Raw genomic sequence first — 13943 nt, forward strand, 5'->3', positions numbered from 1 at the left:
TGCTTTTCTCTTTCACTTGTTTTAAGCTTATAGACATAAGGTTCCTGAATAAAGTATAAACATGCTTACAGAAACTAGGATCATCATGATTTTAGGGGCTCTTCAACCGAACTGTTGTGTGTCATCACACAATTCCATTTGAATCTCCCCATTCACCAGTATCATATATCCAGCTAACTTACAAGTTGTCCAGAGATACTTTATGTATTCTATTTCTGTAGTAAATACTTTATCACATTCCATCTACATATTTTTATTATCAGCAAGTTGTATAGAAATCACACTTTATAGCCACAGAATTTACATTTTAATTACTAGCATGCTGAGTAAAAGTCACACAGATATATCATTCCTATTCCTAATTAAACAAGTTTAGCTATGTGTCCCCTTTTTCACATCCAAAACAGACTACTTAAGTTTCTGACAAGTTTTGTGTGCTCACAGGTATCTGTACACTTGTAACTAAAGGCTTCAGTTGCTCAATATTTCATTAGCTAAGAATTTTTCAGTTGCATAACAAGCTTACTGGAACTCTTAGGGTTACTATGCAAAGCCCATTTACATTAATTACAAGAAAGTGCCCTTTTAAATTAATTAGCTTCTAAAATATCTGTTCATTTGCTTACTGCCACTTTAGACTCTAAATACAAGTTTAAAGCATGCATTAAATGAGGCACTTGGGTTCTTGCTGTCTTGCTTAAATTAAATATCCAATTATGAAATTTTAAGGCTTCTCTCTTAGTAGACATACCACTCCCAGCAAGTGGTTCATTTTTAGCTTTCTGATAGTCCACATCAGTACTTTTCATGTCTACACAGGTTTATACCTTTGAAAAAGAAAAAGAAATAGTAAGCAATACACCAAAAACGACTCAAAAAGTAAAATAAAAGTGGGATGTTTTTGAAACTTAGCATTAAGCGCTTTCATCCTCTGAATATCAGACTTCATCAGAACTCATAACTTCATAGCTGGTTACTAGGCTATCATCTCAAGAGCCATTTAAGCCTAGTTAAGCTTACCACAAATTTACCAAAACATTGCTGACATGTGCCATATGTCAACACTCCAAGAAATTTTACAATTAAAATATAGACTAGTAGACATAAAATGTTTGCAGGCCACCCTTGTCCATTCGAATTCTGGCAATTTGATGCAGGACCTTTTCATAGGCTCATAGGTTCATAGGTAGGTACTAGGCTATTGGCCCTAAGACCTATATAAGCCTAGCCAAAAAGGTACCCTGCCTTTCGCCTCCAAAGAAAATTATTTTCCTGTGCCCATGTCAAGCAGAACCACAGGAGTGATCCCCGGGGTGAACTTCCTATTATTCATCCAATCATCAAGATATTTCTTGAAGAGTGCTAATGAGGAGCTCTGTTTGACATAGATAGGTAGTCTGTTCCAGAGTATGGGAAGTCTCTGGGACAGGAATCCATCCCTCCAGCATGTTCTGTTTATTGTGGTGACAAGGTTTAGGTCCCTAGAGCGTGTAGCTCAGAGGGATTGGGATTTCTTTAAGTGGAGCATGTCCAACAGCTCTGTGAATGACATAGCTTTGTATGTTAGGCAGAGATCGCCTCTGAGTAGGCGATATGCGACGGAGTAAAGCTGGAGTTTTTTCAGACAGTCTGCGTAAGGCATCTGTTTGAGGCCAGTAATCCTCTTTGTGAAGTATTTTTGCGGCCTTTCCAGTTGTTGTAGATGTCTTGTGAGGTACATACCAAAAGGGGCATTGTACTCTATAATGGGTCTAATGATGAGTAGAGGGGAACAATGACCTCTTTTTTTCTGGATGAGAAACCTTTTGTGATGAGGTGTGCAACATAGAAGGATTTCCTGACCACTGTGGCGATGTGATTATCAAAGGAGAGACTACTGTCCACCTGTGTCCCAAGGTCTCTTATCACACTTTCAGTGTTAAGTAGACTACTGCCTATGTGGTAGTTCATGAGTACAGAGTTTTTACCAAAGGGGATGACAATGCACTTTTTGGCATTGAGCTTGAGACCATGGCTTTGACACCAGGCATCTGTCTCAGTGAGGCCCTTTTGTAGGATGTCCACATCGTTTGGAGTTTTGATTATGGCTCCTAGTTTGCAGTCATCTGCGAATTTAGTTAGCCAAAGGCCTTCTGTGTTAGCCTGTACATCAGAGAAGTAGATACCAAACAGGAGAGGACCCAGGACTGAATCCTCTGGTAGTCCACTTGTCACTGCTCTGAAGTCTGATTTGGAGTCTGCTACTTTCACAGTGTGGGTTCTGTCAGTAAGCAGGCTGGCAACCCATCTTGTAACATAGGGATTTAACCTAGTTTAGTGAGTTTATCTATAATTCTAGAGTGGGGTATAGTGTTGAATGCCTTGACGAGATCTAGATAGGCTGTGTGAACCACCTTACCCTCATTTATGGCTTTGGTGACTACTTCAAAGAAGTCTATCAGGTTTAGGAGACATGATCTGCCTTTTACAAACCTGAACTGTGTGGGGTCCAGAGTTTGGAGATTTCCAATGTCTTTGTTTATGAGTTCCATGATGATACATTCCATGGCCTTACAGACCAGGCTCGTCAGGCTAATGGGGCGGTAGTTCCAGGGGTCTGTTGTGGCCCCCGTCTTTGTGAAGTGGGATAACTGTTGCGCTGCACCATTCAATGGGCACAAAGCCTGAGGTGAGGTTATGATTGAGCATGGTACTTAGGTGGGGTGCCAGTTCATTCTGTAGTTTGTGTAGAAGGCAGCCTGGGATGTTGTCAGGTCCCATGGATGCTGTGTTCTTAGCTTTGGAGAGTGAGGTTCAACTTTGTTAATTTAGACACCAGAGTCCCTCTCCATTATATCTTCCACTATCGCTGTCAGGTCCTGATGGGTGCAAAAAAATCACCATCTTCACCACTACTTTAAAGCTTTTATCCCTGGGCTTCTACTGAAAATGGGCTTCTACCCAGTCAGACTTTCCAGGTAATCAAATATCAATAAATAAATTAATTAATCCTACTCATGAAGGATACCACAGCACCAGCAGCCAAGGAAGAGCTACCTCATGCAGGAGGTAGTGAAGGACTTCAGGAACCAATGTTGACTGGGTGTGACCCACATGTGCTGGGCATCAGGACTGTCTGTGGTGGTGCCACCACAGTCAGCTGTGGAGATATGGTGGGCTGGACCACAGTGGTCAGTCTAGCTCTCTTTGTTGATGGTAATTTGGGTTGCATCAGCAATGTATCCAGAAAAAGATATATATGCAATAAAAAAAGAGAGCAAGATAGAGAGAGATAGAGTGGGGAGGGAGACAAAAAGAGAGAATTAGATCAATGTTATGTCACATTGCTTTATTATTTCAGTAAACTTAACCAATATAAGAAAGAAGTAAGCACACCTTGGCCGCAGCCAGATATGATGGGAAGGCACTAACTAATATGTCATAAAATCAACCACATTGCTATAATATGACTAATAAAATCATGTAGTTCACTATGCCATATCAGATGTCTACTTTCAACGTTAATAATTACTTTTGCCAAAATTTAATTATTAATGTCATGCAGTATTGCAGTTAATACCTTATAAATCTTTTTTCTTTTTCTTTTGGCTGTTTCCATTAGGGGTCACCACAGTGGATCATCTGTTTCCATTTCTTCCTCTGCTCTGCATCTTGGTCTGTCACACCAACCACCTTCATGTCCTCTCTCATCACATCCATAAACCTTATCTTGGACCTTCCTTTTTTCCTCTTACCTGGCAGCTTCATCCTTAGCATCCTTTTCCCAATATATCCAGCATCCCTCCTCAGCACATGTCCAAACCAATGCAATCTCGCCTCTCTGGCTTTTTCTCCAAACCATCCAACCTGAGCTGACCCTCTAATATACTTATTCCTAATCCTGTCTACACTTGTCACACCCAGTGCAAATCATAACATCTTTAACTGCCACATACAGCTCTGACTCCTGCCTTTTTGTCAGTGCCACTGTCTCCAACCCATATAACATAGCTGGTCTCACTACTTACTTGTAGACCTACCATTTCACTCTTACTGGTACTCGTTTGTCACAAATCATTCCTGACACTCTTCTCCACCCACTCCACCCTGCCTCTACTCTCTTCTTCACCTCTCTTCCACACTCACCATTACTTTGAACTGTTGATCCCAAGTATTTAAACTCATCCACCTTCGCCAACTTTACTCCCTGCATCCTCACCATTCCTCTATCCTCCCTCTCATTCACATACATATATTCTGTCTTAGTCCTGCTGAACTTCATTCCTCTCCTCTCTAGAGCATATCCAGACCTCTCCAGGGTCTCCTCAACCTGTTCCCTACTCTCACTACATATTACAATGTCATCTGCAAGCATCATAGTCCACAGGGACTCCTGTCTGATCTCGTCTGTCAACCTGTCCATCACCACTGCAAATAAGAAAGGGCTCAGAGCTGATCCTTGATGTAATCCCACCACTACCTTAAATGCATCTGTCACTCCCACTGCAGATCTCACTGCTGTCACACTACCCTTGCACATATCCTGTACCACTCTTACATACTTCTCTGCCACTCCCGACTTCTTCATACCATACCACAACTCCTCTCTAGGCAACCTGTCATATACTTTCTCTAAGTCCACAAAGACACAATGCAACTCCTTCTGACCTTCTCTGTATTTCTCCGTCAACAGTCTCAGAGCAAACATTGCATCTGTAGTGCTCTTTCCTGGCATGAAACCATACTGCTGATCACTAATCATCACCTCCCTTCTTAACCTAGCTTCTGCTACTCTTTCCCATAATTTCATGCTGTGACTGATCAGTTTTATCCATCTGTAGTTACTACAACTCTGTACATCACCCTTATTCTTAAAATTCGGTACAAAACACTTTTTCTCCACTCCTTAGGCATCATCTCACTTTCCAAGATTTCATTAAACAATCTGGTTAAAAATTCCACTCCCATTTCTCCTAAACACCTCCAAGCTTCCACAGGTATGTCATCTGGACCAACAGCCTTTCCATTCTTCATCCCTTGATAGCTATCCTTACTTCCTCCTTGCTAATCCATTGTACTTCCTGATTCACTATCCCCACTTCATCCAACCTTCTCTCTCTCTCATTCTCTTCATTCATCAGACCCTCAAAGTGCTCTTTCATCTGCTCAACACCCTCTCCTCGCTTGTGAGTACATTTCCCTCATTATCCTTTATCACCTTTACCTGCTGCACATCTTTACTAGCTCAGTCCCTCTGTCTAGCCAATCAGTACAGGTCCTTTTCTCCCTCCTTAGTGTCCATCCTTTCATACAACTCTCCATACACCTTATCTTTAGACTTTGCCACCTCTCTCTCTTTGCCATGCACATCATCTCCTTATACTCCTTTCTACTTTCTTCGTCTCTGACAATCCCATTTCTTCTTCGCCAACCTCTTTCTCTGTATACTCTCCTGTACTTCCTCATTCCACCACCAGGTCTCCTTGTTCTCCTTCCTCTGTCCAGATGTCATACCAAGCACCTTTCTAGCAGTCTCCCCTACTAGCTTTGCTGCAGTTACCCAGCTGTTAATATCCTGAAAGAATATCTAATGTAGGTTTCACATAAAGAAGTTGATGTACTCATGGATTAATGCAGTTACTAAGAGCTATTGAATCAGACATATATGAGTGATAGAAAAGTTAGGGTATGCCTGGTCAAGATGATGTACAGTGATGGACTGAAAATAATTCTGTGCCCTGCATTTAGACCAGATGCACACTAATCCCAGACCTCTTTGAGATGAGTTACTCTTTTGTGATATGCTCCATGGTTTTCTATTATCTCTGCTGCAGCTGTATAGCAGAGAAAAGAAAAAATAGACATATGAAGGCATAATGAATAACTGTTTTTGCTGGCTAGTTAATTCCACATCATAGACAGGTGATGGATACGTGTGTTTACATAACTGAGGGGTGTTGCAGTCTTAACTTCATCCTCCCATCAGATGATGAGGTCCTGCTTGTGCCTCTTCATGTCACTGTTGTAAAGATGACATTGCTCCCCACTATGTGGAATGCGAGTTTCACTGGAGACAGCTTTGGCAAACTTAGTCTGAGCCTCAGCCATATACTGAGATCCAGCATTATCCCCCTGCACCAGCCCCCAGCTGAAGGGCTTCACAAGGAGTGTTACAATCCTGCACTCCACAATACCCTAACTTTGTACTCTAAATGGAAAACCATCTTTACCATCTTCAGCCATGACTGCAGCAGTCAAAATAGAGATATAAGTCAAAATTGGCACCCAGTTCAGATCTCAAATGTAACACCTTTTGTGCAAAGATGCACAGTGTTGCCAGCTGCATTTGTGTAATTTAAAGCACAGCAATGGATTGGCAGACACATTGGCATTGATTACATCAAAAAGTACAGAAGATGTAAAAAATGACAGTGAAATTTGGCCATGTGAGGAGCTGAAACTATTGAAACCTGTTCCAATGATAAACAATGAAACACCTTATGGTGTTTGTTATGATCATGGTTGGTTGGCTGGAGAAGAGATGGTATGATTTTCATATTGATCTGTTGGGATTTACAGACTGGTAAGATTGAGTAGTACCATCTGGGAATCAAACAGCTGAGAAAAAAAAGATAAAGTGTTAAACTTTGCGTATAAACTGCCAGTGCCACAACAGAGCTTCCTTTTTAGAATGGTAATTGCATCTATAGTAATGTAGCAATGACTGGAGATACGCTTCAGAGATGCCTGTATGTCTGTCACTTCAGTTAGTTCAGTGACTACATTTCTTTGTAGAGGGCAGTCTTTGTGTTTGCAAATGCATGCCCTATGCCTGCACTTGCATGATCTGAGTAAGACATGGTGTGTTATGTTCCATACCTACTACACAGGATATACTGCCCTAAACACATACATACTTATGATAAGTGAAAACTCAAAAGAATTATAACAAAAAAGTGTGCACATCATGCCTATTGAATGGGAATTCTAAATTAAGTGTCATCATCGTCATGTTTAACATAATTTGTACACACAATATGGAGCTTCTTTTGCAAGGCTTAATGCAACATTGTTGCAATAAACATAGCTATGATACTCATTTGCATATATTGCTACATTCTTAATCAAACTGTTGTGACAAAAGGCATTCTGACCCCCTCTGAAAAAGTATCTCTTAACTGAATTCAAACTCTGCATCACCTGTCTTCATTCTCTAAGATCACTGTGCTTACACCTTGTGCATGGGGAAAAAGTATCTAGCAGGTGGAATTTATTCACTGAATACTATCCAGAGTTATGATAGCCACAGGACAGTGCCATTCTTGTTTAGATTGGTGAAGGCAGCCAAAATTAAATTTTTCATTTTTTTTCCATAAGAATTGAACCATGTATGTCCATTGCCAAGAGGAGTACAAATGCAAAAGGCATGCAGAACAAAAAATATATATATACTACTTTGTATTACAAAGTCACACATTTAATGGATATATGTAGTAAGGAACAACTCTGTTATCTTTTTCACATCTGCTTACAACAACAGAAGTAATATTTAGTTTACACATAACCAGGATTTCATGTAATGGCAATTATTCTGAAAGGTAACACACACAGAATGTCAAGAGGTTATTCTTGCCACAGTACAGTATATTGCATAACTGCCATGATGAATAACTATGAGCAATGGTTAAGTTCTCCAGCATATATGACACATATGTCCACATTACTTGTTACTGCATTTATGTTAGGACACTCTACAGAATGTCATATGTGGCAATATCTATAGTGCATATTGATATTACTAATGGGAAAAGGTGAGTTTACAACAATAACGTACCTCCCTGGACTACATGAAAAGTGACATAGAGGAGCTCTCTGAGCATGTAGCCCAGGCCGGTATGACCCTGACCTTGAGTAGCATCTTACCCTCACCAGGAATGATGCCACAGTATGAAGACAAGATTATCAATTTCAACAATTGGCTTAAGTATTGGTGTCATTCAAAGGGGATCCAATGCCTGTCAGCCTGGGATGACATGCTCAACAAGCCACGATGCTTCGCTAGGGATGGCTTGCACCTGTCACCCCTTGGCTTTCGGATATTGGCAAAGGCTCTTGCTACCCCCATAGTGCCTTTTTTAGGCAAGGCTCAAAAGACAAACCCACCTCCATAGGTATCACAAGGGATAAGAAACTAAGAGTAATGCTACTCAACGCCAGAAGTCTAAACCTCAAGATGCACACACTCGAAACTCTCCTTAGCATGGAGAATATCGATATCTGTGCAGTAACAGAAACCTGGTTCAAGGCTCTCGGGAGCACCCCAGCACTACCAGGTTATACCTCAGACTATGCTTTTCGGCCCCAAAACTTGGACTGAACCACAAAAGGAGGGGGAGTATCAATATTCGTCAAAGATACCCACACCTCAAGGTTGGTGGCACAGCACAAAGCATCAGAGACTATCCATGTGCAACTAACAATGGGTAAAACTGCCTTCCAGTTTATAGCCTGCTACAGACCACCCTCCCAAACCCAGGAACCCCACTCGGCCTTCCTGAGAACACTGGAAAATATGATGGTCTCTCCAAACACCATTATATTGGGTGACTTCAACTACCCAACCATAGACTGAGAGCATTACTCTAGCTCCAACACCCTAGCCCAAAGGTTCCTAGAATTTATAAACTCAAATGCTATGGAACAACTTGTTACCACTCTCACAAGAGGGGAAAACATACTGGACCTGATCATCACCAACATGGGGACTCTATGCTCCAGACCAGAAGTGTATCCCTCACTGGTAAGATCAGACCATAAACTAATCTCTCTGGATATTCACATCCCGACCCCACCCCATGCCCAGAAAACCACAGTGAAAAACTTCTCTAAAGCAAATTTCACACTCCTCAAAACCAAGGTGGAATCCTTCAAAGCCCCCGGGCCTGTGGATAATACAGCCCAGACCGCAAAATCCTTTATAAACGCATTCTATGAACACCTTCAGGAATGCATGGATCATGCAATCCCAAATAAAACCAAGACCCAATCCTCCAAAGGCAGACATCCTATCTGGTGGATCCCAGCCATAAACAAACTATACAATAGAAGGAGGAAGCTACTACATGATAGAGCAAAATCCCAAAAAGGGAAGGCGTCTCTGATCAGTATTAGCAAAAAACTACGGGCACTCATAAAATCATCTAAGCCCAGCTTCGAGAGAAAAATTGCACAGGACACTAAGGATAATCACAAGGCTTTCGTTAGTTATGTTAGGAACCTGGGTGGGAATTCCCAGATATGCTCAGAATTAGTCCAAAATGACAAAAAATACACCGAACCCACAGACATTGCCAACATCCTAGTTGACAGGTTCAGTGCAAACTCCCCCCCCCTCCCCACCAAAAGGGCTAATATCTATCCCAGCAGAGTGCTGCCCCCCTGACATCTCAGATGCTCAGGTAAGAGCTGCCCTCTCCAAAGCAAGAAACATAGCATCAATGGGATCAGACGGTGTCCCGGGCTGCATCCTACATGAACTCCAAGAAGAGCTAAACCCAAACCTAAAACTACTGTTCAATCTCAGCCTTACTAGAGGATATGTAACCAAAGAGTGGCATACAGCAACAGTGGTCCCTCTCCACAAAGGTGGTGCCTCAACGGATCCTGGAAACTATCACCCCATAAGTCTCACTAGCTTGGTCTGCAAAGCTATGGAAAGGATCATCATGGACCTTATAAATAAAGATATTGGGGACCTACAGACACTGGATCCTTCCCAGTTCAGCTTTGTTAAGGGCAGATCCTGCCTCTTAAACCTGGTCGATTTCTTTGAAACAGTCACCAAGGCCATTGACAAGGGGAAGGTGGTCCACACAGCCTACCTGGACCTCGCAAAAGCCTTCGATACAATACCCCACTCAGGCATTATAGATAAGCTCACCAGCTTAAATATAAACCCCTATGTCACTAGATGGGTTACAAACTGGCTCAAGGACAGAACCCACATGGTTAGAATAGCTGGAGCCATGTCAGACTCCAAACCAGTTACAAGTGGCATCCCACAAGGCTCAGTCCTGGGACCTCTCTTGTTCGGTATATATTTCTCGGAGGTACAGGCCAACATGGAAGGACTGTGGCTGACCAAGTTCACAGATGACTGCAAACTGGGCACCATAATCGACTCTCCAGCCAACACAAGCATCCTCCAAAAGGGCCTCATAGAAACAGACAACTGGTGCCAGAGCCATGACCTCAAGCTAAACACCAAAAAGTGTATAGTCATCCCCTTTGGCAAAAACAAAGTGCCCACAAATTACCACATAGGTGGTAATCCATTAAGTACAAAAGAAGTAATTAGGGACCTGGGGACCCAAGTTGATAGCAATCTCTCATTTGACAACCATGTGGCCAAAGTGGTTAGAAAAACATTTTATATAGCCCACCTAATCATGAAGGGATTCACATCTAGATCAGGGGAGGTCATCGTGCCTCTTTACTCATCCCTCATCAGGCCCATAATTGAGTACAATGCCCCTTTTGGGATGTACCTTACCAGACACCTGCAGCAACTGGAAAGACCCCAAAAATACCTTACCAAGAGGATCAAGGGGCTTCAACAGATGCCGTATGCTGCCCGGTTAAAGAAACTCCAGCTCTACTCAGTGGCATACCGCATGCTCAGAGGCGATCTGTGCCTGACGTATAAAGCCATGTCCAACCCGGAATTAATGGACATGCTGCACCTCAGAAAATCCAAATCCCATCGAGCTACGCGCTCAAGGGACTTGAACCTCAGCACTGAAATAAATAGGACATGCTGGAGGGACAGATTCATAACCCAGAGGCTCCCTTCACTCTGGAATAAAATCCCAGTCCAGGTTAGGCAGAGTCCCTCATTGACTCTCTTCAAGAGGAATCTTGATGAGTGGATGGGAGATCATAGGTTTACCCCTGGTATCACTTCTGTGTCACTGTTAGACAGAGGCACAGTATACTAACCTTGAAAAAGGGCATAGCAAAATTAATTTAAAATGGGTGGCGAAAGACATACACACTCTGGCTAGGCTTATAAATGCCCTAGGGCAGATAGCCTAGTATGAACCTATGAACCTATCAACCTATGAATAACACCATCGTAACATCAATTTGCATGGACTAAATGTAAGATTTTTATCATGAATCACATAGTTTTGTCTGTTCATTTCATATACAACATTATGAGTCAATATGTTTTCTAAATCCAGTCATAATAGATATCTGCAAACTGAATTTGAACCCCTCATTATGTGCCATCTTTCTCTTAGCTCACTTCACTTATACAATGTGCCACAGAGATAGCTATCTGACAGGTAGAATTTATTCATTGAGTACTATCCACAGTGCTGACAGCTGCACAATGGCACCAGGTTTGTTTGTGAAACAAACGGCAGTCCAAATTAAAATTTTCACTTTTTTTCCAAATGAGATGAACTGTTGTTCACTGCTAGGGACTGCTGCCACTCAAGAGTACACAATGCCAAATAGTATACAAATGCCGAAGGAAAAAAAATAAATAACTAAATACAAGAAATGTTATGAAACAAGTAGTTAAAATGTAAGTTCTGATGTTTCCTCAATTTTGTTCTCTTGCAACATGAACATAGGCTCCTTAAGTATCATTATGTTCAGACAAACATCATCTTTTCTGTATTTGAACCCCAGGACACCAAAGCATACACAATACACATTTAAGATTATTATCAGCAATTATCACAGACATACATATATTGTGAAGGAAAAAAAAATAGGTTACAGGTACTCGAGATGTGGCATAGCATCAATTGACATTACAGGGGCAATAGAACCATGGTCTGAAAGTTCTCCTGTGTAATTTGCAATTATATGTGTGGATGCCTGTGATATTATCAACAGTTAAGCTAAGCTTTTTCACAGAGTATAAAATACAAATTTGCAACACTGCAGCTCTTTTCTTCCCTTTGTTTTGTGAGAATCATTCTCTTATCTATGCTTCTCTAACAGTACTGCAGTGTGTTTTGATTTGCAGTTGTGTATGTTTCAGTGAGTAACGCACTTTCTGTTTGAACTGCAGACACAATTTACTCAGAAGTACAAAGTGGAGTGATAAACATTTCAAAGAAATGTTAGGAATGTTAGGAATATCCTAAGTTAGTCAATTTATTCACTGACCTTTTAGTAAGCCCATTCTCAGTGACATGCCATCAGTAACATTACATGAAAGAGGACTGACTGTAAAACCCTGGTTGTTCCTACAGTCATACTAATCCTTCACACTCGCAAGCTCGCAGTGTAACACTTCTCGTCCTTGCACTGCTGGGACATGTGTATGCAATAGTGTTGGTCCTAATATCATGTTTACATGCTCTGCACTTAGTGCAGATTGTGGAATTCATCATGCTGAATTAGTCCATGCCTCATTTCCACACACAGCATTGCAATGGCTGAATCAGCACTGTATAAAAGTCATCATATAGGTGAAGAACTTGTAGCTAACAACTGACTTGATGCAAATGTAGGCTGCTGTTTTTTGCAATTTGATTTATTTTAACCTTATTGCTGGATTGCATTTCACAATAGGTTCATAGGTTCATACTAGGCTATCTGCCCTAGGGCATTTATAAGCCTAGTCAGAGTGTGTGTGGCTTTCACCACCCCTTAGGATGAGAATACTATACCCATTAGTTTGCTGTGCCTCTGTCCAGCAGTGATACAGAGATGATTCCCGGGGTAAACCTACGATCTCCCATCCACTCGTCAAGATTTCTCTTGAACAGAGTCAGTGAGGGGCTCTGCCTCACATGGACTGGGATTCTGTTCTATAGTGTAGGGAGTCTCTGGGTGATGAATCTGTCCCTCCAGCACATCCTATTTATATCCGTGTTGAGGTTTAAGTCTCTTGCTCTCGTGGCTCTGGTGGATTTGGATTTTTTGAGGTGGAGAATGTCCATTAATTCCGGGTTGGACATGGCCTTGTATGTCAGGCACAGATCACCTCTGAGCAGACGGTATGCGACTGAATAGAGCTGGAGTTTCTTCAGTCGGGCATCGTATGACATATGTTTGAGCCCCTTTATCCTTTTGGTGAGGAACTTTTGGGGTCTTTCCAACTGCTGCAGGTGTCGGGTAAGGTACATTCCAAATGGGGCATTGTACTCAATCATTGGTCTGATAAGTGAAGAGTACAGGGGTACAATGACCTCTCCTGATCTGGATGTGAATCCCTTCATGATCAGGTGGGCAATGTAGAAGGTCTTCCTAACCACTTTGGCAATGTGAGTGTCAAAAGAGAGGTTACTGTCAACTTGGGTCCCCAGGTCCCTGATAACTTCTTCCGTGTTTAATGGACTACCACCTATGTGGTAATTAGGGGTTACCTTGTTTTTCCCAAAGGGTATGACTATACATTTTTTGGCATTTAGCTTAAGGCCATGGCTCTGGCACCAGTTATCCATTTCTATGAGACCTCTCTGGAGGATGTCTGTGTCTGATGGAGTGTCAATTATGGTGCCCAGTTTGCAGTCATCTGCAAATTTTGTCAGCCACAATCCCCCTATGTTTGCCTGCACTTCAGAAAAATACAACTATTGATTTACTGTCTTCATTATTCTCAGTAACTATTGGCATAACCATGTATATCAGTTATTTCTAGACCCCTAAATACATTTCTAAACAATGCTACCTGACATATAATGGGAAGTTTAATCTGGGAAGCAGACTACTTATTGCAAAATACTGTTGTATTACTTATCAGCAAGGTCATGGGTTTTTGCATTATTAGCACAAGAAAACTGTGTTAAGCCTGTGGCATATACCTCATTGCCTTCCACAGAGCTGGATATCATACAACATTCTTAGCCATTTTTCCTTGAAAGGTGTACATTTTATTTTTGTTAATGATGAAATGTATTACAGAATTACAGAAATGTTTGTGCTTTTTGTGATGTTTC

Source organism: Protopterus annectens, chromosome 2.part0 (assembly GCF_019279795.1).
Source record: "Protopterus annectens isolate FY-2018-M chromosome 2.part0, PAN1.0, whole genome shotgun sequence".
NCBI lineage: Eukaryota > Metazoa > Chordata > Ceratodontiformes > Protopteridae > Protopterus > Protopterus annectens.